The sequence below is a fragment of the Myiozetetes cayanensis genome, unplaced genomic scaffold (genome assembly GCF_022539395.1).
Source record: "Myiozetetes cayanensis isolate MyiCay16 unplaced genomic scaffold, myiCay2020 scf12, whole genome shotgun sequence".
NCBI classification, from domain to species: Eukaryota; Metazoa; Chordata; class Aves; order Passeriformes; family Tyrannidae; genus Myiozetetes; species Myiozetetes cayanensis.
Window position 1 is genome coordinate 20,364,801 of NW_026086826.1, and position 24,454 is coordinate 20,389,254.

General features: G+C 38.4%; 1 long non-coding RNA gene across 1 annotated transcript; it reads right to left on the reverse strand.

Annotated features, from left to right (window-relative positions):
* Positions 1–367: 367 nt before the first annotated feature.
* Positions 368–7,528, reverse strand: LOC126635438 (uncharacterized). The gene is made up of 4 exons (XR_007627717.1): positions 7,443–7,528; positions 6,001–6,229; positions 5,429–5,481; positions 368–491 (listed from the first exon to the last, which is right to left on the reverse strand). It is a non-coding gene; the product is annotated as an uncharacterized LOC126635438 (long non-coding RNA).
* Between the last annotated feature and the right edge of the window lie 16,926 nt (positions 7,529–24,454).

A 24,454-nucleotide genomic window follows, 5' to 3' on the forward strand; every position in this document is an offset into this window, starting at 1 on the left:
GTGACCCTAAAATACACATTAACAAAAAGAGCAACCCTAATATACAATACTAAAAACAGCACTCTAGTAGAAAGCCAGACTTAAAAAATAATTAAAAAAAAATTAAAAATATATTAATTAATGCCAACACTAATTTTTCACACAAATTAATGCACTAAACTAGTAACATGGCTAGTTATCCAAGGTGCTCTTGTTGTGCCAGCTAACTACACTATCATCCCAGTGCCCTTTGATCCTGCCAATGGTAGCTCAAGGCCTGTCAGCATATTTTACATCTGGATGATGATGATGGAATTAAATCATACTCAACATCCTAAAAACAGTCAGTCATTCTTCCGATTTCAGCTTCTGGCAGCCCAGATAGTACCTTGCTCATCTTCTCCAGGGAAATCTTTAAATCACAGTCACCCTTTATGTTCGTTTCTTGTTCCTTCTTTTTTTGCCCCAGTTTAATGCCAAGGATACTTCAAGATCAAAATGTCATAGTGCTTCTGTAGAAGTAAAATATAAGTTCCTAAAAGTTAACAATGCATTCAGTCAGATTTCCTGACTTTCGTTTCACAAAAAAGTTGGACAGCCACAAACTTTAGGGAAATAGCATCAAACAATACAGGTCCAAAGCTCCTGTTCAGTTTTGCAGTTACCCAAGTCAAGAAGATTCCAGTAAGAGACGAAATATTCTTTGTTTCCCCACACACAGTATCCACATCTTGTGTAGTATCTCAGCTATTAAAAAAGTGATGAAAGACCCTTGAAGGAAGTAATCTTGGGTTTTGGTTTGGTTTTTTTTTTTAATACAGCTATCATGCTGATTTAATTTTCATTTCCACAGATAATAATAAAGGAGTTATTACAATGCAAATATATATAGTATACATAGTATATACCAGAGTAGGTCACTACCAGAAGATTTATACTACTGCCCATCTCTGTAATAACTTAAACCTTGCTGTCTAAACATGACAAGTATGTGAAACCTAAACTAGGCTGCATGAATGACCTTCCTGCTACTAAAATCTATGAAGGCTAATTGCCAAACAAAGAGTGTAATAGGAAAATTTTTTTTCTAGGCTGTGGTATGAATTTTTCTTAGTCAGTTGAATATCTCCATAAGTCAAACAGAGCCGATTTAAAAGACATGGTTCCAAAACCTATAGGCCAATGTGCATCAAAAATGAAGCATTCTTATTTCACGTTAGTGAGTGGTGGTTCAATTTTCCTTCACAATTATTTAAAGTTTCTAAAGGCTGTCAAGGACATTTGATAGACTCTGAAGCCAAATATGGGGAATTATCAGATGTGACTAGTATGAGACTTACTGTCCTGACATCTGCACACAAGCATTTTTTGAAAGGAAGATAGATGGGATCAAATAAACTCTAGTAAAGAGTGGCTCTAATTCCACCTCTATTCCCCCCTACTTCCTTCTTTTTATATTTTTCTCTTTTGTACCAAAAGATCTAAAAGTGGTGATACTTCTTAGTTCCCTCACAGTAAACAGATCATCCAAATATTTTAACAAACAAAATAAAAACGTAGTTAATACATGTTTAACTCCTGAAACCCTTTGGATTAAACTGTGATCAGAAGAAGGATGAGGCCTTCGCCTCTGAGTAGTAAAACTTTTTCTGTCTTCTTACTGAGAAACAAGAGTGTACATACAGACACAAATCCCTAATACACAGAACTTTCTCACTGGAAGACAGAGATCTCAATACTTGCACTCAACAAAAAAGAGCATCTTACACTTCCAGTTTTCACTCATGTATTCCAAGCTAAAAGTAAAACTATGCAGAAGTCCACACAAAGTCCACTTCATTTTTTTAAAAACACACAGACAAATCAGAAGCTGCACATTAAAAAAATTAGATAAATTAAAAAACCCATCTGTTCCCATGGGATAAAACAAGAATATACCTGAGGCATAGCATACAAGACCAAAAGACTTCTTAATAGAAATATCATGAAAGAAATTATCATATTTTATTTTTGTGAACACCACAAAAAAAGAACACGAACATATATTTTCTCTAGCTAAATATTTTCTAATGAGAATAATAGAAAGAGCATAAGAAAATTAATTGTTTCCTAGTACAAACCAGGAATTAGTAGCCATCTCAACCATAAAGATATCTCCAGCTTGAATCTATATATGATATCTTTGCATTCCAAGGCTGTGATGTTAAGTTTAAATTTTTTTTAATATATTTTTATAGCCATTTGAGAAGAGCTGAGATTTTGGAAGTTCCATTACTAGTTGATTGTAGGACATGACAGTACCCCATCAGACTATGCCACATAAAAACACATTTCAAGAAATGGTGATTTGCCTTGCTTGTGTTTTTGGATGCAGTAGTCTCGAAGACAACAGAAATATGAATGGGGAGAAGTCTCTCGACACATTTAAAAAAATTTTTTTCTCTGATATATTTTTACATTTTCGGGGAAAGATTCTTAAGTACTTGGCACATAAAATCCAGGCCAGATTTTTATTACAGCTCAGCATCCAATTGTTCCTATTTACAGAACTTACAAACAGACTTCCAGATTTTGAAATAGCTCACATGTTTGTTCATCAGTGAAAGCTCTCCAAATTTCTGATCCTAACAAGCATCAAAATTCTGAATGAAAAATTTATTTGTGCTGTTTGAAAAACAATGGGGGAGGGAAGCTGCAAGTTAGACTCATTTTCTGTTCCCTGGTTATTTACTGAAATTTAATTTTATTTAGAAATTTCAGACCAGATCTTATCATTTGTAGTGGGGAGAGACATAACACTATTTCTGAGTTCCAAGTGTATCCCTTGGAGATATGTTCTAATCAGACTGCTGATTCTAAATAATCTTCCCATTCATCTTGCTTTATACTGAAAGCATATCTAAATTTTGAAATGAAATATGTGGCCACAATTTATTTGAAATTTGTTGCATTTGACATTTCTCCCTGAAGAGGAGGAGATGAACCCTGAGGGTCGAGATGCTGGACATGACCCAGCAATGTGTGTTTGCAGCCCAGAAACCCAACCGTGTCCTGGGTTACATCCCAACCAGTGTGTCCAGCAACAAGAGAGGGGATTCTGTCCCTCTACTCTACCCCTGTGAGACCCCCACCTTAAGTGCTGCATCCAGCTCTGGGGTCCCAAAAGGAGAGAAGGACGTGGACCTGACAGAGCAAGTCCAGAGGAGGCCACAAAGATGAACAGAGTGCTGGAGCCCCCTCCTACAACAACAGATGGAAAGAGCTGGGCTGCTCAGCCTTCAGAGAAGGCTCTGAAGAGACCTTATAGCACCTTCCAGTACCTGAAGGTGGCTGACAGGAGGGACTATTTACAAGGGTTTGTAGGGCTAGGACAAAGGGGAATGGATTCAAACTGAAACAGAGTAGGCTTGTGCTAGATATTAGGACAATATTGTTTACCGTGAAGGTGGTGAGGCACTGGAACAGGTTGCCCAGAGGAGTTGTGGATGCCTCACCCCTTGGAAGTGTTCAAAGCCAGGTTGGATGGGGCTCTGAGCAACCTGGTCTAGTGGAAGGTGTCTCTGTCCATGGCAGGGGAGTTGAAGCTAAGATGATCTTTAAGGTCCCTTCCACCCCAAACCATTTTATGAGACCATAAACATGTGGTGAGTGTCAGGACATAAGAGTCAATAAAGCAATATTACAAGGTAGAGGAACACTCTTAATATATTACCATTTCAAAGAGCTTAATTAAAATTTAAAAAAAAAAAAAAAGTAAAATTGGCTGGAATACTGAAGAGTTGAGAAAAAGAACCTATTGTGGTCACTGATGTTTACAGGAAATGCACTTAAATACACAGAACACAGTCCTAAGCCAGTAATGTTAATTTCATTGCACTACAATACAAATGAGCTCAGCCTCTCTCCTTTCTGATCAATTTGGTTGAGTGTCCACAACCAAAACCAAAAACAAACAAACAAAAAAACCCACACGACATTGCCATTGGTTACTTTGTTAATAAATATGAAAATCATTCTATGACATCTGGAAATAGCTATATCAACTATTAAATGTGTAAATGTTCCAGCTGAAGTTGAAAACAGTTCACTCCTGTTTCTGCTGAAGACAGTGTCAGATTTTTAAATGTCATACAATGAAGGTAAGACCTGGAAGTGAATAAGTGAAAGGGTTTTGTTTGCTTGTTTTCAAATCAAAGATAGTAAAAATTTCCATGTAGCAAGAAAAGTGAAGTGCCTCTGACAGAAAATTTTGAAGCCATAGAGAAAAATATTTCATCTGCCAAATGGTTTGGCTGGAAACATTTTTTAAGTCTTTTATGGTGCACTCCCCTTTTCAGTGTTAAGCTAAGCCTGCCAAACTTTCATTGTATGGTATTTTCTTCTAAAATAATTCATCACTGTGGAATTTAAAAAGCATTTGTTACAAAGAAGATGAAAAAGTGCTAGGCATTTTTCTTATTGTTTTCATTTGTTCACTAATCGTTGTATTTGTCTTGACATTTTACTTCTACTGCACAAGCAGGGATAAGATCTGAAAAAGAGTTTCAAAATCTTTGCTTTACGTCTGTCATTGCACCTAGACAATGTTGTGTATATTTTCCTCTTTTCTTGGGTATCCTGCCACAACCTCTGACTCCACATACTAAAGTTCATCTTTACTACAAATCCCCTTCCTTCATCTGGTGAGATATCTCAATAGAACTCACATCCTGACAACCTTCTCTATTTCAGATCCTCACCAGACCCTCAGTGCACACACATGTAAATATATACCATAAAATATAGCCTGACTGCCTAAGGGAGATTTCTGTCTGCCACCCAAAAACCTAGTATTCCAATAAAATTAAAAAAACAGGATGTGGGTATTTCTGAAAGTCACACATGCTTCTTCAAGACTTTTGCATGCAGGTGAATTTCACCTGCCTTTCATGTTTTTTTCCCCTGCCTCATCCTTGATCTTAGCTATAGCCTGTCTAGCCTACTTACATCTCAGCTTGTACCCATCCAGTCTATTCAAAAGCTGCTGCTAAAATTATCCGTTTCATGCTGCTAAGACTCTGCCAGACATTCATATTCAAATCCAACCCTTCATCCTCTGCTTCAGGTTCACAGTTCTCTTAAACACAAGGCCCAGAAAAACACAACACACACCTACAGCTTTGCTTTCAACTTGCTTTGATTATTTTAAAACTTCCCTTCTTCCCATTATGCTCTTTGGACTTTCCTGTTGATTTTATTTTCCGTACTATCCCTTAAGTTTAGTCGTCCATGTTGCTGTATGGTTATAAACTCACCAGTTCCCAAATTTAGGTTCTTCCATGAAACACATGTATTTGAAGAGGTGGAGGTAAGGTGGAGTGAGGGGGAGAATCTAGAGAATTAACCACAGTTGTGTTGTCTCAAACTTCATTTCTCGTCTGAACACTTTAACTTGATAAGAGAGACTTACCACCTTCCATCAGGATAACAGCCAGTGAGACACTCAAACTGCAGGTCATCTTGCTTAGAACAAAAAAATAAAGAAGATCCTAAGCAACTTCAGTTCAGTATAAGTTGTCTCAAAGTATTATTTTTCTAAAATATTGCAAAGTTTTTGCAAAACTACTTTGTTCTAAAAACAAAACAGGAAAGTGGGTTTTTGTCTTTCAGTGTGTGTTCTTTGATTTATTTTCATTTCTGACTGAAAGAGCTCCTGACGCTTGCAATACAGAGAGAGCTGACAAAAAGTAAAATAGTAATCCCCATCTTGAGCCTAAATTTGTACTGCTCTGATTTCATCTCCTATATCACCAAATTCAATTAGCTTACGTTTATTTTGATTTAATCTATTTAATCTCTCAGCACTCAGCTGTGACTGGCACAAGGCACTGTTGCCATTACCCTGAACCACCGCCTGCTCACCCACGCTTTTGTCACTGAGGGAGTACATCCTTTCCATTTCATACCCATCAACAGCCCAGACACCAAGGCAGAGATGGAAAAAGAAGATCAGTTAAAAATCAGTTTTATGAAGCTCCCCACCTGCTAATGTTTGTCAGGCACAGACTTGTGTGTCACCGAGGCTCTCACTGCAGCTTCCCAGGGTTACCAAAACAGCACTGAGCATCCATAGGTGCCACCTATCATCATTTTCATACTGAAAGCTGGAAGAATATCTGTTCCTTGACTGTGCTTCACTTTAATTATCAGGTCTCAATTAACACCCTGCCACTCTTTTCTGTTTGCTCTGCTTTGCTCCATTTCCTGCAAACTGATTAAAAAAGAAAAAAAAATTAAAAGAAAAGAAAGAAAAAGAGAGAATAAGGTTTTTTCAGAACCTTAGTTTATCCAATAATATGATCTTATATCTAAAATGACATTTGCATCTTTTAATTCTTTTTCTAATTAGTTTCTGTGCCCTGCATTCCACATTCCCCATAATTTGCCTATCAATGACATAAAAAGATTATCTTTTTCATGTTGCTAGCAGAGAGTCAGAGAGTTAAATGCAATCCCTGAAACGATGCTAAGCCTCCATCCCATTTTCCTTTAGCCTTATTTCTTCCTCTTACTCCCTGATTCCCGATTTCTGTGTTACATTGTTGTTATTGAATGCCTAGGGTGAATACTTAGCTCCAGATATTGAAAGAAGTTTAACACTTAAGTAAAATTATGACATATTATTGGGTTTTTACTGTAGGAAAAGAGACAAATCTTTAAAGATGTTATGTTGAAATCTTGAAAGTATTAGCAAGTGTTTTATCTAAGGATCAAACACCTTTTGAAGAACTATAGGTAAAGCACAGCAGCTCTGCTGGCTTCAGCTTGCACAGTTTCTCCTTACTTCATGTGTCATTTTTTCCCCCCCTCTGTAGAATGAAGGCTTACAAACTCTCAAAATCACAATCACTGGGGCAATATAATTCACTAAGTTTCTACAGTAGAATTCAGTTTTCAGAAGTCTACAAATCCCTGGGAATTTTTCCATAATTCTTAGCTGTATAGATCATAGGCAAGATGCAACATAGTTTGAAGTAGGCTGTTACACAGCAAAAAAAAAAAGGCCACATAAAAAATTACAAAACAAACGCAGGAAATATAACTGTTTGTATGTACAGTAGATTAAATAAACAAATATTGTCTACATATGAGAAAATGCTTATCTAATACTAATATATATTCTGCCTCTATAGAAGAACAGACTAGACCTCATAAACTACCTAGGTATAAATGGTGACTCTCAGTATAGCAAGTCCCCTTTCCCAACCAGGTAGGAATTGCATGATGTCCAGAAAAGGGCACCCTGGTTCACTTGACACCTGTGTGGTCCATTTCCTGAACACAGCCTAAGATTTGGTCCAGGATTACTCACTAAATGACAAAGCATTCAGTGCTACTTCAAGCAGGCAGAAATACTGTCATCAGGACAAGAAACTAAGACACAGGATGGAAGATGAGGCAGGAGGAGCAGGATTGGTTTATACCTTTTTTTGGTGTTTGCTTGGGTTTGTTTGTGCAGTTTTTTCTTTGGCTTGAGATGGAGTGGTTTGGTTTTCATTTGAGTTTTGTCACTGAAACAGAGAAAAGATTTGTTCAGTTCTTCTTTTTCAAGCCAGTAATTCCTCCCCTGACACACCTGAAGACTTCATTGGATACAAATAATAAACTCAATAACTCAAAAGCACAGGTGGAAATTTCTACCCATAACATATACATCTTACTTGAATGTGTTCTCAGAATCTAGTTGTCTTTCAGACACATTTAGTGTTCAGACTGACTGAACAAAGCATGAAGCCGATAGCCCCCAGCCCTCCATAGGCCAGAGTGCTGCAAGACAGCAACCTTTGGAACCAAACACCCATCTTAGGTTTCTCCAAGACCACATTCCCCACTGAATTCCCAATCCTCACACACTGTAGCCTTCCCATTCCCAAAGCTGCCTGTGCAGCAACACATCTACCAGCTCTTCCTGTGGAAACACCCTGTCCATCCTCCCCAGATCCCAGCCACCCCACAAGGGACAATGCACAAAGCTCCTTAGGAGATAAATGGGAGAGAGGCTGGATCCCAGGTATTGCAAAAGAAGGATCTGCATTTGTAAGTAATTCTGGTTCTAAGGTCACAAACTCTGGTAACAAACAGGCCGTTCTACAGGAGGTTAAAGACTAAAACAAATTTGACACCCCAAGTTACCTACTTAGGTAGACATTCTCTGTGATTTAAGGTTCATGGCAGGCATCATTTCCTCATCTTATCACTCTGAAGTGATTTTTGACACAATTAACAAGGGGGTTTTGACAGCAATTTCATTTACATATCATCTTATGAGAATTTTTGCCATTTAAAGAAAAGGGACCAATCATGTTTCTTTTGATAATCCAGGGGTTTATGAAAATTAATACAGTGAATAATTATCATACTGTTCCCCTTAGAAATAGCTAAGGGCAAGTTAGATGGACAGAAGGGGAAGCAGCACTTGGTCTAAGGAGGTAGCAGAAGGGCATCATTCACAACTGTAATCTTATGGTGAAAGGACCATTAGCATAACAATGCTTTTTATCTTCACTGACTACTTTTTATCTTCACTTCACTACAAGAAATGGCAGCAGGAAAACTGTCCTACAGCATTATGGTGACACAAAAGAAAGGGCAGGAAATAATTGTGAAGGCCAAATGAAGACATAATCTTTCTACTTCCTCTCTGAGGTAACAAACCACAAAAGTATGACATGAAATTACAGTAATTATTTACAGAATTGCATGTCCTCAATCAAAATTAATTAAAACCTGCTATTGTTTTGAAAAGCATGTATCACATTTAATCTATATCCATCAAGAGTAAAAAAATACGTAAGCTATTCAGTTGTTTAAAAAAGTCAGGTAACCTCAGTTAAAAAAAAAAAAAAAAGTTAAGATTTCTGTAAATACAAAATATTATGTAATGCTGGAATTGCATCTCATTACCTTTCCCACTTTAGGATTTGTCATCTGAGAAGTGATACATCTGTGGAGAAAACAGAGTATGTTTTTCATATAGATTAGTCTTAGGGTTGCAGACTCAGATCTAAAGACCAGTGTCCAATACGATCATGTAGATGTTACTTAGTTATGCTGGTTTTTATTCAAGCACAAAATGCTTTCCTTTAATGTGTCATTTCTTTCAAAAGCTTCCTGTGCAGCCTTTTCCTTGCTCTAAGATGAAATAAAGAGACCAGAAATAAAGACCAGATTTATTTCCTAAAGTGTTCCTTAATCATTATCCTCCAAATAGCCATTAGAAGCTCTTCATCGGCCATTTACAACCTTTCCATGCTGAATGGCTCAGAAAGAGTCACAGCAGGTAGGAAGAGCTGTGCCTCCCGTGGGAAGTTTGGGAGAGCAGAGCTGGCCTCAGAAGACTGCAGGGCAATGATGGAAGTGACTCCTCCTCTTGTGCCCCAGGGCTTGACTGGGTAACCCACAAGGTCCACGCTCTCCACTCCACTGCAGCTCTGCCTCCTGCATCAGGACCTGATGGGCTGGTTCCGCTCCACTTGCTCAGTTTGGAGGAACCTGCTGCTCCCTTGTGCCATCTTACCAGGTCTCACCCTATGTGCCCAGTCCAATGGCCTATACAGAAGGCAGTGATGCACAGAAAATCCAAATTCTGATTTTGCACATGAATCAAGCCAATTTTTTCAGCCCATATGGTCAGCTAACTTCCCAGTATCTGTCCTCAAACATGGAGCTCTTGGTATGCCAAGCCTCGATGAACATAATAATGTTCCAGCAGATGAAAAAGCCTGTCTGCTTTTGAACTCCCAGACACACTGCACTGGTGAGAGAGGTGGTATCAGAGCACCAGTGATAAGAACCTCACAGATTGCAGCAACTGTACTGTAAACAGATGCCTTTCCAATTAGATCCTTGGATAACAAGGAAGCAAGACTGGTCTGTCTCCACAAGTCACTGTACTGTAAACTGGAAAACTACTTGACTTGACCATTGAACTTTCCCTCCTTCAGAGCAACCCTCTAAATGAGCTCATCTCTTATGCTGCAATACTGAAGATGCATATTAAACAGAGTCATAGTGCTGTGTTTGATTTGTCAAAATTGGGTGAAATGTACTAATAGATCATTTAATTTTTGTATTAGAAGCCCTTCTTCAGTAGTTTATGACCTTTCCATGGTGCATAGTTAAGGTAAAATTCAGTTAGTTACTGTAATTTATTATCAAGGATAAAGCTTAAGAACAAAACATTTGTTTTATGTGTCCTCAATTGAACTTTGAGTAACACCAGCTTCCTGATGGGAAATTTTACACTGGGTGTGGAGGTAGCTGGCCTTCCCTTCTGCCTTCAATCTACCTCTTACCATCTCCATAAATACATATCCAACTGCAGTCACGCTACAAGCTTCCAAAAGCAATTCCATTTGCAGAGCTGCTACCACTCTGCACTCCAGCCAAATCGAGGTTCCTCCTCTCCTTTTTCCTCTCCATGCAGGAATGGCCACCTGTGGCAGTGACCTCTGCTCCTCCAGCCATGTTACCATTTCACAGCAAGTTAATAAGAGCAAGAGGAAGCTAAATGCCTGGAATAAGAGGATAAAGGTAATGGAGCAGAAACAGAATAGGAAATATTAGATATTTTAATGTTGTTCTAACTGCCTGCTTCTAGCAATTTTTGGCCCCGTGACTGTCTCATCTAAGATTCAGACTCTAAGTTAACAGAGCTGCATAACCTCTTGCACAGGGTGTTCACGTTTCCTTCCCTCTGGGAGCACTGTTCTCTTTCTGAGAAAGATGAAGATAACCTCATGTCAGCGTGACAGAAACTTGGGGACTCAGCTGCGTTTCAGCCAAAACCCCAGCTGAGATTAGACTGAGTTTGAACCTCAAAGCAAGGGTAAATCTGAATTTGTATCCTCAGCTTGTGCTGGAGCTCAATGCAGGCAGCCAAAAATCAATGCACTAAAGCTAAAAGCTCATGCTGGAGTCCCCCATCCAGCTTGCTCCTGATTTTTTCAGCTCTTTTCTTTGACTCTGAGCATTACTTTTCAATCAGCAACACACTGGTGTCACAGAAGGCTGTATATCCTCACAAACAACCCGAAGGACACTCATTAACCTGAGGAATTCATTTTAGATCTTGTCCATTATGCAAATAAGAGGCACAATTTGTTCTCTTTTTCTGTGCAGCATTATTGATTTATGTAACTCCAGGTTAGTCTCAACAACGTACTTCTTAATTACAAAAGAAAAAAAAGAGGTTTCAGAGTTCAAATAAAAAGGAAAACTGAACCATAGTTTTTAATAAATAAAAAAAAATAGGTGCAACTGCAGCTAAATGTGTGATATGCAAAATATATTGACCATAGAGCATCTATTTGATGACAATCACAGAAGTAAATTGCCTGGAATGGATGAAAAAGTAATTATCATCCTAGGATTGATTATATGAGAAAAAGATACTTATTTTGGTATCCCAAAAATGGATTCATCACTGGGGATTTAATTCAATTATAGACTTGAAAATACCTCAAACCTTATCCTTGCTAAAACTTGTAGCAACACATCCTTCCAAACGGACTAATTCTCATCAGCCTGTTCGTATACCTTGGATCCAGGTGTGGCTCAGCTGCTGCAGGGAAGAGGGAGCAACAATCTTCAGCCACCCCCACCAAGGCAGTCTAACTGGGCAGCTCCTTGGTACCCACCACTCTGCTTCTCAGTACTGCTCCCATTTCCTTCAGATAACATGAATAACAAGCTGAGTAACTTGTTAAAAACCACATATATAAAATCAGTTTTCCTTGTAGCTCATGGAAAAGCTTGCAGCAAGCCAAGAGCAAAGATAAATCATTTAAATTGAGACACCGATCGATGCCGCGATCATAAACCTGCAGCACAGATGCCGACACTGGAACATGGTGCTTCATCAGGAGCACACATGCATGAGCTGGGACTTCTTCCTGCTGCTGCCCAAGTAGGATATTCAGGTAGGGAGGAGGGAGATCAGAAAATATAGAAAGGTGGAGGAAGGAAGATTCCTTGAACAGAAAAGAGTTGGGGAGCAGAATTAGTGAGAGGGCAGGACTGATACTAGCAAGAAGCTTTTCCTCCACTGAACACAAAGTGCATTCGATTTTCCCCTTGAATTTTTACCCTCATAGCAATGCAGAGCACAAAAGTGTGCTTGTGAAAGGTAGCTTTGTATAAGGTAGATTACATAGATTTTACTCTACACTCTCAACATGATTTTTACACTCTAGCTATTAGGCACAGAGTGCCCAGGATCACAGTTACCGTGATGTTTCCTCAGGGATTAGATATTAAAATAGGACAGTAAGTTAAGGCCACCAACCAAAATAGACAAAACCCACCTTCATTGAAGAGCCTCGAAGGATTTTGTATATTTTTTCTAAGAGGAATGACCCCCTCAAAAATGCTTTGATTAAGCAGAACTGAGCAATGCCTCAACAAAGATGACAGTCAAAAAACCCCAAAAATCATCTAATAATGCAAAAAGATAGTAACTTTTTAAAAATCTATTAGAAAATATCATATTTCAGTCTGAATTTGAAGTAACATCTGAGTGTCTGTTGTCAATATGCAAACCTGTCTCTCTCCTCCTGCCCCAAGCAACCTTTCTTACCCATTTCCTTTGTGCCACCACTCCATGGACTGGCCAGGATTGGTGTCCAAGGCAGGCTTGAAGAGAGAGGGCAGACCACAGACCCAGCTGCAGTTTGTCTTCGAGTGCCAGGAGGGAGCAACATCATCAGTGTCAGAGAGGCAGAGGAAGTCACCAGAGAAGGTAGTGGGTGAGGATATATCCTCTAAACACCAGGTGCCATCCAGCCTGATGAACCCTTTAGCTATCAGTGGAAACACATGGTGGGCACTGCTCCCGTGGTCAAACCAGCTGGTTCCTGTCTCCTTTGCTGCAGACAAGAGAGGTGGTCTTCAGCCCAAGCCCCTGCCTGCCTCCTTTGATCACATTTCATCTGGAAACCTTTCATGTTATTTCAGCTTCTCAGAAAAACCATCCAAATCTCTGCAAGTCTCTCCAGATCATAGACTGAGTTGTCTGGAGCAACTCCAGTGATGGTGTTGTGAGAATTAACAGCATTACTTCAATGCATTCTGTAAATTAATCCAACAAATCTCAAAAAATCCCAGGTGCATTTGATTTCAGTTTTCCAAATAGCCTTGAAGTAGTCCTATGAATGGCAACTGTGGGGAAAAAAGTTAGATGTTTGCACTTGCTCCTCCAGATTCTGGCTGTCTTAAAAAAAATATGCTTCTTGTTTTCCAGGTGAGACCTGGGACTCACTCATAATCTCCATATCTCATCACACACTTTAGTAAACGTGGGTGGCTTCCTTTTCAAGTTTGATGATTGAGGTGGTAGCTGGGCTCACACAACTGGTTTGAAAATTATTACACACTCATTGAGAGGGAAACTTGTCATCAGGAAGCCTCTATTTCTGACCAGGAATCAAAAACTTGAAGAAGAGTTTCTCATTTGCTTTGTGATATTGTCAAATTCCCAGGTCTCTTAGTGAGTGATAAGTAACAAGTTCAAAGGAATTAAATTTTCTAGTGAGACAAACAACATCATTCTAAGTTTTCATTCCTCTAATCAAACCTTCCCCTCCCCAAAACCTCAGTGTTCACTGTAGACTCAAATACTTCAATTCTGATTCCACTGCAGCAATAATGGAAACCTTGAATTGGCTAACATAAGGTACTAACACTTTTAATTAAGCTTTTAAGAAAATCATATAGTTGTTTCTTGTAGTTAATTTATTCTAAAAGATATTATTTTACATAATCATTGCAGAAAGTGTTCAACACTTACCTATAACTACAGAGAATTATCATGTGGCTGCATCAACCATCTTTTCTGGAAAAAAAGTCCATAACTTAACTTGATGGTAATAAAATAGATGAAATAAAGAAAAAAGCTAAACCCACATAAATCCTTTAAGACATATTTTCTATTATGATCTTAGCTGTTCTGCACACACTATTGACCATTCCAGAGCCATTCTATACTTCCCAACAAAGGCATTCCAGACCTTTAGCAAATAAATATGGTTGGAGTTATCCTGGTCACTTAAATTCAGTGTTAATACTGAATTGCTCTAACAGAACATTAATGCAAATACTGCTGCATGTATACATGTGTAAAATCACCTCAAAATCAAATTATTGTGCTGCTCTGAAAAATACCCTTCTTTTCCCCCTCCAGTGCAGAATAGACTTTTATTTTTTCATGGAGTATTTAGGAATCATGATGCAGCTATTAGAATTTTGAATAGGAAAATGCAAAAGCCTATTGTGGAACTATATGAAATAAGAAATAATCTGTACTGAAATAAGATCTAATATCCTCTGAGTCCAGGTTACAGTCACATTTCAAGGCTTCTTTACTCCCTATTAGCTTTTCTGTCTAACCCCTTGGCTGATAGAGAAGGGCACTAGAATGATAAATGCAGGAGTGCTGTACTTTTGTGGTAATGCAACTGTGGTTTAAGTAAAGTTTTCACAATTAGGTAAGCAATGGAAAAGACCCAAGGAGTTTTGAAATACCCATCTTTGGAGATACTCAGAATTTGACTGGAAATGACCTCTAGAAACCCTTCCACAGTAAATTAATCTGTGGTTCTATGAACTTTGGGATTTTTTGCAATCTAATAAAACAGACAAATATACTTTAGGCCAAGCAAAGCTGAATGTGACCAGCCACAGTGAACTGGTAAGCACCTTCTTGGACAGCTCAAGGCAGAACACCTTCACCTGCTGGCAAAAAGAGCTCCCCCCACCAAAAGGAGTTGTGCCCAGGCATACAAAGCTGCCACCCACTCTGCTCCTGCCTGTTGATTCAAGTTTAAAGATCTCTTCTTTCATTGCAAGAATACAAAAATATCATAATCCCCTTCAGTGCAACTTTCAAAATGCAGATTGTTTTTTAACTCATTGAGGCTCTGGAATATTTTTCAAAGCATTTTCTATGTAACATCAGTGGGAGTTCCCTCAACCCACCGGTTTAATGGTTCATTTCAGGGGGGTTCATGTGTTAAGTGGCTGTTGGACCAGTTAGATAATGAGCATGGCAGCCCAGAAGGCTGACGGGCAAGATGCTGCTACGACCCATCTAGCAATTATTTGAACAAGTAAACCTGCCCTACATGTGTGCCTCCATCCACGCCTGGCAGACACGTGTGTATCTCCTGGGCTGGTCTCCAGCAGCCATCTCAGAAAGCACCATCCAGAGGGCAGGAAAAGGGCCAAATGTGTGAAGCCATTCCCTTTGGCAGCATCCCCAGAAATGTTTTCCTGACGTTTCATGCACTAAGATGCTGGCAGGTTTACAAATGACAGAGACTGATGAACTCACCACTGTGATACAATGCAATACCAAAGAGCCAGACTAATAGGCTCCCAAGCACCATCTTATTACTCTGACTATCAGAGTTATCTCCATGGACCACAGGTTCTAAGAATGCAAATCTCAGCTTCTCATAATGTGCATGTCAAACCAGTTTAAACAAATAAAGTGGGAAAAAAAAAAAAACAGAAAAAAACCAAAACACAAACACTGAAACCAAACCTTTCCTATAACTGATGAAAGGGATGAAGGCTGAAGAAAACTGCCTAGCTCTTGAGCACTTTGATTATCAATAATGTCAGGAATATTGCTTACCTTATGTTGGAGGTACACTGTTCTCTAACATGTAAATCTCCTACCACAAGATTCTTACTAGGGAAAGCAATTCAATCACAGCAACAATCTGCTCGTGTTTAAAAAAAGGGAGCTGAAAGTTCAAAAATAGTTATAAATTACGTCAAATACTGCCAATGCATTAACCAGTCACTTGCCTTACTCTCTTGAGGGTTGTGAAATATTCAGTTTTGCAGCAGGAAAAAGGAGACTAGCAATACGATCCTTTTCATCGGCCTGTGCTTTCTACCTGGGATTTAATCCTGCATATAGATACACAGTATTATTCCCAACCAAGCTATCTGTTTTGCATCACAAAATGAACCATTCCCTGTTTGAAGGGGCTGTCAGTTATCTGTGTTTTGTTAAGCATAAAGCAATACTTGCTATTTCAAATCCCACACTGCTGACAGTCACTTCTTAGGAATCTGAGTAAAGTCATTTGAATTATTTAGAATAGTGAATAGATTGGATTATTCCATTGTTCCATTTCTACAATTAAATCAAGATAAGAAATGAGTTTTTAGTTAAGTGCATGCTAATGTTTGACCCTGATTGAGACTCAGGTAAACTCAACCCTTGCTTCTTCAAGGAATAAATTTTGATACTCCAAAAAAATGGAGGTGAAAATCATTTTAGGAACAAGAGCTTAGACACTCCAAGCAAATGCATAAAGCAGAATGTAAAAGTTAGCTGAAGCACAGTTTTACTGGTATAGGCCTGTTGGAGAATACATTTCTTGGATAAAACTGACTATGAACACTAATAACTGCTGCTTACATAGCCCAGAATGAATGTGTTTCCAGAAAGCAATTCAGTTGGTTGAGAGATATACTGGATTTTTTAATAAGGTGTTTACCTTTTTCTTTCATAATTTAAAAGAAAGAAGATATTCCTGTATTTTTCTTCAGCATATTTTCACATTAAATTTCTCATTTACCCTTAAGTGTAGCCAACTCACAGCACTATGACTACTTTATATGTGCTCCAAGTAATCACTTATATTTTGCAAGCGTTTTCTCGTATTTTTCTCCAGCCTTTGAAGCTTATTCTTTAGAAACTAAATATATCACATTTTTTCAGATAAAATAAATTTCTAAAGCCATCATAAACATACGATAGAATTAACAATTCCATATAAAGAGATTAAACAAGATGGAATAAGACCTCTCCTTACAGAGAGTGGTGCAGTAACAAAGCCTTAAGTGCCATCATGGCATTAGAAAATAAAGCTTCAAAACAGTTCTGGAATTCTCCATCATAAATTGAGATTCTGTTTAAAAGGAATGATACTGTCAACAAGAAAGCTGCATACAACTTGTAGTCTGTGAAACTGTTAATATTTGAGCCACATTTATCACTGAAACACCCTTTTTTGGTAAAAGGAAAACCAGTTTTGTTCTACATGTTACCAACAAAGATGAGGAAAATTTGTAGTATAAGTGTTTCAAAACCTAGAATATAGATTTCAAAGCCAAACAATTTCCAAATCAAATTTGATGTGGAATTTCTTACTGATGGTTTTGATGTATTCAAAGGATTACACTGATCTACCATGGAGTCTGGTGAAGCCACTTCCATTAAGAAATTTAACTGACTTTTTTTACTATCTTTAGACAATTACATTACAAATCAAGACCAGTCTTTAACTTATCATCTACTATTGTCCACAAGCTATTGTACATGGTGTTACAACAAAGATCTATCAGAAACACCAAGTTATCCAAAAGTTTTCAGATTTTATCTTGAAAATATCCATTTTGGACTTGGATCTTAAAACACATTGTAAGAGTTCCTCTAAAAGCATAAACAAGTGTATTCCATCATGTCAGTAACCATGCTCAGTAACAAAGATGACTTGGGTAGCAAATGAGAATCCTGAGAGGATAACAACAGTAATACTGGAATGAAATTTCACAACAGCCAAGGAAGCAAGCCAGCTCTCTTCCCCACTCCACCTTTCCCAGTACACCCATAAATAACAAACCTACGCAAACATAAGCAACATCTTGTCACAGAAAAGCATTGCAATGCTCATGCAAATTTCCCACAGGGAAAACATGGCAGAACAAACTATTTGTAACAGATTAGTTACATTGCGAAATGTTCTTAAGGGGAACACTCTGATAAGTTTTCTTAGAGGGAGCACTCTGGACCAATGGTAGAACTAGATGGAACAGTCCAGGTTTAACACTTATCTAACATAACATAACTTTCCTGAATGCAGAAAAATAATAAATCAGTTTGAGGAAAAAAAAAAAGTCTATAAGTGTAAGTAAATATAGTACAATAACAACCAAGAGAAGTAGATCTTTACCACCAGGGAGCTGAGGAGGAAGCTGAGTGGTAATGAATACCAAATTTTCCTAACTTACCCCAATTACAGAGTTAAAAATAAACTCTGACAGTCCAGAAGAGTGCACTGTGTCCTGTGTTATTACTTTTTGTACACAGGTGTGACAGTTTGGAGACTATGCCCATGTCAACTACTCAATTTCACAATTTCATTTGACTTGGAAAATAATCTTTACCGTGGACTGAAGGATTCATTTTCCAGCACTAACTTGACACTTAGGCAGAGGCCATGTCTGGAAAAGCCTGACAGAGAGATCAGTGCCTGCAGTTACTGAATGGCTTAACCCCAGAAAGAGAGGGGATTTACTACCAGAAAAACCATTAGCTTTTCAGTGAGTTTCTTCATAGGAACTTGTCAGAGTAAGAGTTTGGGATTCCTGCTGCACGTGCTCTAATACAAAAACTACAATTTCTCTTGCCAGCAATTCCAAACCAACACTCCAGAGTCAGTTTTAAAGCTAATTCCTTTGGAGCCAAAGAATTCCTTTCACCCCTAAAAGCAGAAGCCTAGCAAGAAGAAACATGGAGAGACAAAACTGAAAAACCAGCTCTTGAGCAACTTGCAGCTCTCCTAAGAGTGCAGAGACCAAAGCCAGTGGTCAGCACAAGCGAGGACATCACAGCCAAGCAGGCAGGTGGCCTCTGAGGGATCTATCGCAGCTGCAAGGAAACTCAGAGTGCCAGAAGCTACCTGCCAAGGCCAAGAAAGGGACCACAAACATGAAAAGCTGGTCTGACCATGCATTGCACTTCTTGGAGGACCAGACCTGGAAACAGTGACTGGAAGCATGTGCTCCAATACTGGATCTACCTGTTGCTGTCCAGACAGCGGCATGGTTGCTCTCATAAAAGATATCCTTGTGGTTTTATTTTGGAATAAGTATCTCATGAGGCACTTTCAGAGGGCAGAAGTTCCCTGAAACTCATTTTCACTTGAGCTGTCACCATTTCAATACAAGTACCTAGTTTCAGCTAGGACGTACGTTTCCCTTCATTTTCTCCATCCTCCCCAATGCAAACGACATCCTATTACTGTCTCCCAAGGAGCCAGGGTCTGCAGAAACAATTCGCTTTTGTCGTGTTGATTAGCCAAAGCACGAGGCACTGCTCAGTATTTGAACACGATCTTGCTTTCTTCTGTTGTTCAGAGGAGGCTCAAACTGATGCGTTTATGATCTTATGTTCTTAACATATTTCAAAACTCTCATTTGAAACAGTATGCAAATCAAGTTTCAGTGTCTAGAGTGCCCAATCTGACTAAGTATTCTATTTTCACAATTTCAAAAGACGAGGCTCTCTGCTTTACCACATATTAAGTAAATCTGTCTGCTATATATCCCTTATAAAAATTTAAGCTCATGCTCTTGAAAAGTATGAGTGCTAAGAAAAGAGGGGACACCTACAGGATAAGAAATGATTAGAGCTATAAGAGTTCAGGCAATCCTTATTCTCTCTTGGCTTTTTCAATTATGCCAGGTTTGGGAGGAAGGGATTCAACCATTCCTCCAGTGGTCCATTCTGCATATAAGGCAGACACAGTTAGTCATTAATACCAAGAGGAAGAGATTTTATATCTACAACACATACTCTGACACACTTGGAAAAGAACTATTTTTCGTTCATTATTTAACCTCCTATGCAACCTATTAATTGCTTACAAAAAAAAATAATATCCCAACCTTACTCTCAGTGCTGTATAAACATGAAAAGGCTCATCAAGTTCATTGCAAAGTCCTGGTGTGGATGTTTATTGTGAAAATTACAGTAATAATTATAAAAAGTATATACCTAATAACCATTTTTCCCCTTACCCTAATTTACAGAGTGCAGTTTCCCAGGCAACAGACTAGTCCAGAGAGTCTGTAGACCTCTGAAATTTTTTCATTCAAAATATGAACCACTGTTAACTGAATTTACATTGGCTTACACAGGTTTGCTTTTCTTTGCCACCTGGCATGCACTGCTCACTAGTAATCTCTATATGTACACTTCCTATGGTCAAACCCAGTATAATAATTAATTTTGCTTTTTCAGGGTAGTAGAAGGCTTTTTCTGGTTAAAAAAAAAGTATAAAAATGAGGTTTGTGATACCCCCTCACTCTCTCCTTCTCCACTGCTTTCCTAAGCACACATAAAGAGGAAGAAATCCAGATTTGACATCAGCTTTTGGACAAAACTGAATAAATTGTTCTGTCCCATAAGGTCAAAACCTACCTATAACAATAATGAAAAAAAAAGTCAACAAAATGGGTATTTCTGGTATTCAGAACCTTTATAAGTCTTGGCTATCCCTAAACATCAGAACTATGCTGAAGAAGCAATTGAATTACTCTAGAATTACTACATTTAATTAGGACCATAAAATGTCAAAAAGGAAAACATGCCAATTCTGTTAATTGTGCCTGCATTCCTGTAAAACATACCTGAGGAGAAAGCAGCCTGTGACCTGCACACACATACGCAAATGTGTCTCTGCTTCCAAGCTGTCCTTTGTGAAGAGTCTGAGAAGATAAACCAGGTCTACAGTACAGAGTTTCACTGCTATGTGCCAGTTCCTCAGCTGAGCTAAATGTACATCATAGATAAAAGTAAGGAGCAATGTAAGAGCCAGTTATGTCTTCCTATTTTTGGATTTTTTTTTTTTAATCTCTCAGGGCTGATGTAAACTATGTCCCTGGAAGCCTAATGCATGTCATAATATGTTTTTTCTTACATTGGTCATGTATCTTCTTCACAGTTTTGCCAGTGAGGCAGAGCAAGAATCAGCACGTCAGAGACTCCTCACAGCACTGAAATTCCCATTTGGCTCCGTAGGCTGCTGTCTGTCTCCATGCACCACACAGATGGAAAACAAGTTCACAAATTGAAGACAACGTACCGAGATCTAAGAGTTCAGCTGAACACTAAACATGGATTTCTCTTACGGATCACTCACACACACAGTCTCTGACATAAAATTTCCCTATGGAAAACTGTCATATATAGCATGACTGAATATTCACTTTTAGATTCTGTCATACATGCAAACACTTTTTTGTTTGTTTGTTTTAGCCACTACTGCCTATTTAAGAACACTGATTTACAATAAAAAAGAAATCCAAGAAAAGACAATATAAAATGGAGGGGGTGTTGTTTGGTTTTTTCTGATTTATATTTTGCTATAATAAAAATAAGTGGATTTATCTTTACTATTCCTTTTTTTTCTCCAGGTCATTGTAAATATAAGCTAAGGTCTGATACCCGAGGCCATATCTGCATTCACTATCACTATTCCAGTGTAAAACCTTTAAACCTGTCCTGAAAACATATTAAGTGTTCCTGGACCTACAGTAATCTGAGGAGAAACTTTGTGCATCTCAAGATAAGACTGTATGATTTCACTGAGTGTAAATTAGAGCACTATTTGGTTTTTATTTAACTCTGATTATGTTGTATGGACTGGAGTAATTACCCAGCTAACGTTCTTGGTTTTTTCTGGCTAAACGAGGATAACAAATTAAATCTTTCCCCTCTTACCAGTTATTCCTCAAAGTCAGTAACAGAGTCTATACTGCAGGGGCCTTGTTTAGAAGGAAGGTATCATAGGAACATAGTCACTTTTTAGAAGTAGTTGCTGTTCAACAAAGCTAAAAACCCAATATGAGAGAGATTTTTAAGCAAGATACATTGTCTAATTTTATGTGTATAAAAAGAGACCAGAAATAAAAGGCAATAAAGTATTTCCCTCACTCCTTTTATAATAAGTAATGGCTTTTCCCCATTGCAATAGTCACCTAAAAACAATGGTTGCCAAAGAGTTAAAGGCACAAAAGCAATTAGCAGTTCAAATCAGAAGTGTCAGCACACCAAGGCGGAAAGAGAGTGAACTGCTGAGCATCCTGAGTTTCTACTTCTACAGAGTTTCAGTTTTCCCACTTCTTCTTTTTTCTCACTTTTAAGTTCTCAGTACTGTGAATTATAGTGAGATAATATGAAAAGAAATAGCATATGATGACACTACACCATTTCTAACCAGAGCAGTTGCGTACATCATGTCCACCTACGTTTTCCAATAGCCACTTTAGTTTTAGGGACCTCTATTTAGATTACCAGTAACTAAACTTATTTTAAATTCCAGCTAGGATGTGGATTCAATTTTATTGTCAAGAGGTATTTCACAAAAGAGAAAACATCATATTATTAAGAATTCTTAGAAGAGCTCTTAAGCCTACTAATGACTTCTTCAGGATTGCCAGGTAGCCCAGGAGTAAAAAGCAATGTTGAAATGAAAGGGGAGGGAATTCTACATACAGGTGCAATTGCACATAACATCTATTACTCTCTTCGAAAGTAGGAACTGCTGACAAATATTATCCTTGGAGAAAATGACACAAAAGTTGCCCAAAAGCAAAGTTTTTGGAAACTAATATAGGAGTGGTGAAAGGCAATCCTGGAAGGCCACTGAGATTAAAGACCTAATTATGAAAAAAAATGCAAATCATACGTGCAGTCAGAAGATCTCAGCGTAGCCATAGTCTGCTGATTTGGGAACTTCAGGAAATGGATCAATGGCAAAGATGGAGCAAGTCCATCATACAAGCAGCTTGACTGCCAAGTACACAAAAGCTCTTAATAGCCACAAAATTCTAAATTCAGCAATTATTTCTCTCTTTCCTACTAGCTGCTGTCATCTCACGAGAAGGAGTCTCTGTGGATCTCAGCCATCTTCCAAGAAGGAGGTTAACACCCTCATTAATTGCGGTGGCCTCTCTTTTAAGCCCTGTTGAGATCAGTGCTACCTTCTGGAGGGTGTGAGATCACGCTAACAGTGGCAACCTCACTATGACACTGAGCTGTTAATGCACTACTCTTGTTTCAACATGTTCAAGTCCTGTGAACAAATGCTAACATAGCAAATGCCGTCATGATTGCTCAGTGCACTCAGAGCGACTTCACAGGCACCAATGTCCTGGGAATTTGGCAGGCAGGGAGGCAAATCTGGTGTTTACGCTACACGGCACATGTATGAAACACTTCTGCAGTGGTGATCAAGCTGGCAAAGAAGGGCCCAGCTGTTAAGCAAACAAGTATTGGCTGTCATATTCCTCAAAAACCTGAATGTGTCTGTATCTCCTCGCATAAATGTACTAGTGCAGCTTCCCCAGGCAACCAAAAACTCCAGCAGCTTGTCTGAGACACTACTTAATACCTTCAGACTTTCTCACCTCATTCTTTTAAGCTGCTGACCACTCTTCTTCAGGGAAAAAATGCTGATGAACAAGGTAGAGGAACCAGAGAAAATGGTTTCATGATTTCAAGACGTACACACAGATACAACAGCCAAAGCATCAGGGATAACCCTGACCTTACCACCTGGGCTGTGCAACCTGTCACCCCCAAACTGTTTCTGCTTCCCATCCACTCAGCACAGACCACATGGTGTCAGTCTGCTTTCAGCATGCCATGCATTTCAGCAGAATAATGATGTAAATTGTAAGTCATACCTGATTGTGAGAAATAAATACTTCATTTATTTCCTTTGATTTAAGAAAGGAAACAAATTTTATCAAGTCCTTTGAAAATTCTCCAAAGAGTTTTATGTTAGTAGTTGCAATTGTTATTTAGGGTTCTAATAAAAATACCAATAATGCTACTGGGGATCCAAGTATCTCTGAAAAATATCTAAATCTCAATATCTACTGGGCACGTACACAGAACATTTCTAAAACCAGAATGCCCCTCAAAATACTAAAAATTACTTTGCCTGTTGGTCAATAGCCCTGTGACCCTCTGCAGTCATGTGAGGTATGAACAATCCAGCTTGATCTCTCCAACTCTCAGTCAAACTTCTATTTCATTGACCAATGTTAAACAAAACTATTACAACAGGATTACTGAGGCAGAGCCCAATGTTAAGGGAAGGTGTCTAAGGCCATATGAGACACAGAAAAATGCTAGAGCAGAGAACTGAACTTGGCTCTTCCATGTCCTGACCATTAACCTCGCTCACTTGGCAGAGATCTGCAAAGAAAACATTGTTAACTCCAAGCCAGCAAATGAGACACCCTGCTATGGTAATGTGAACCAAACTCCCACATCTTTCCCAAAAAGTGCACTTCTGAGAAATAATTCAGATTCATTTCCTCCATTTTTTAAGGAAGGAGGTAGGAAAGTTCAAACTCAATTTCACAGCAAGGGAGAAAAGGCAGAATTTTTTTACCTTGGAGATTTTTAATAAGAAAACTCTTATCATCCATTTACAATAAACAGCATTGCTAAAGGTGATTCACAATAAAGAACTAAAAATTACTAACTTTTTCAAGGCCGTTTGGTTTTCTTCACATAACCTATCCTGAAATACAGTGTAATCTGAATTCTGAATTTGCAGTTCACTTACTTTCAATTGGTTAAACAGTTCATACTTAGTTCAATGCATTTCACTGATGATGC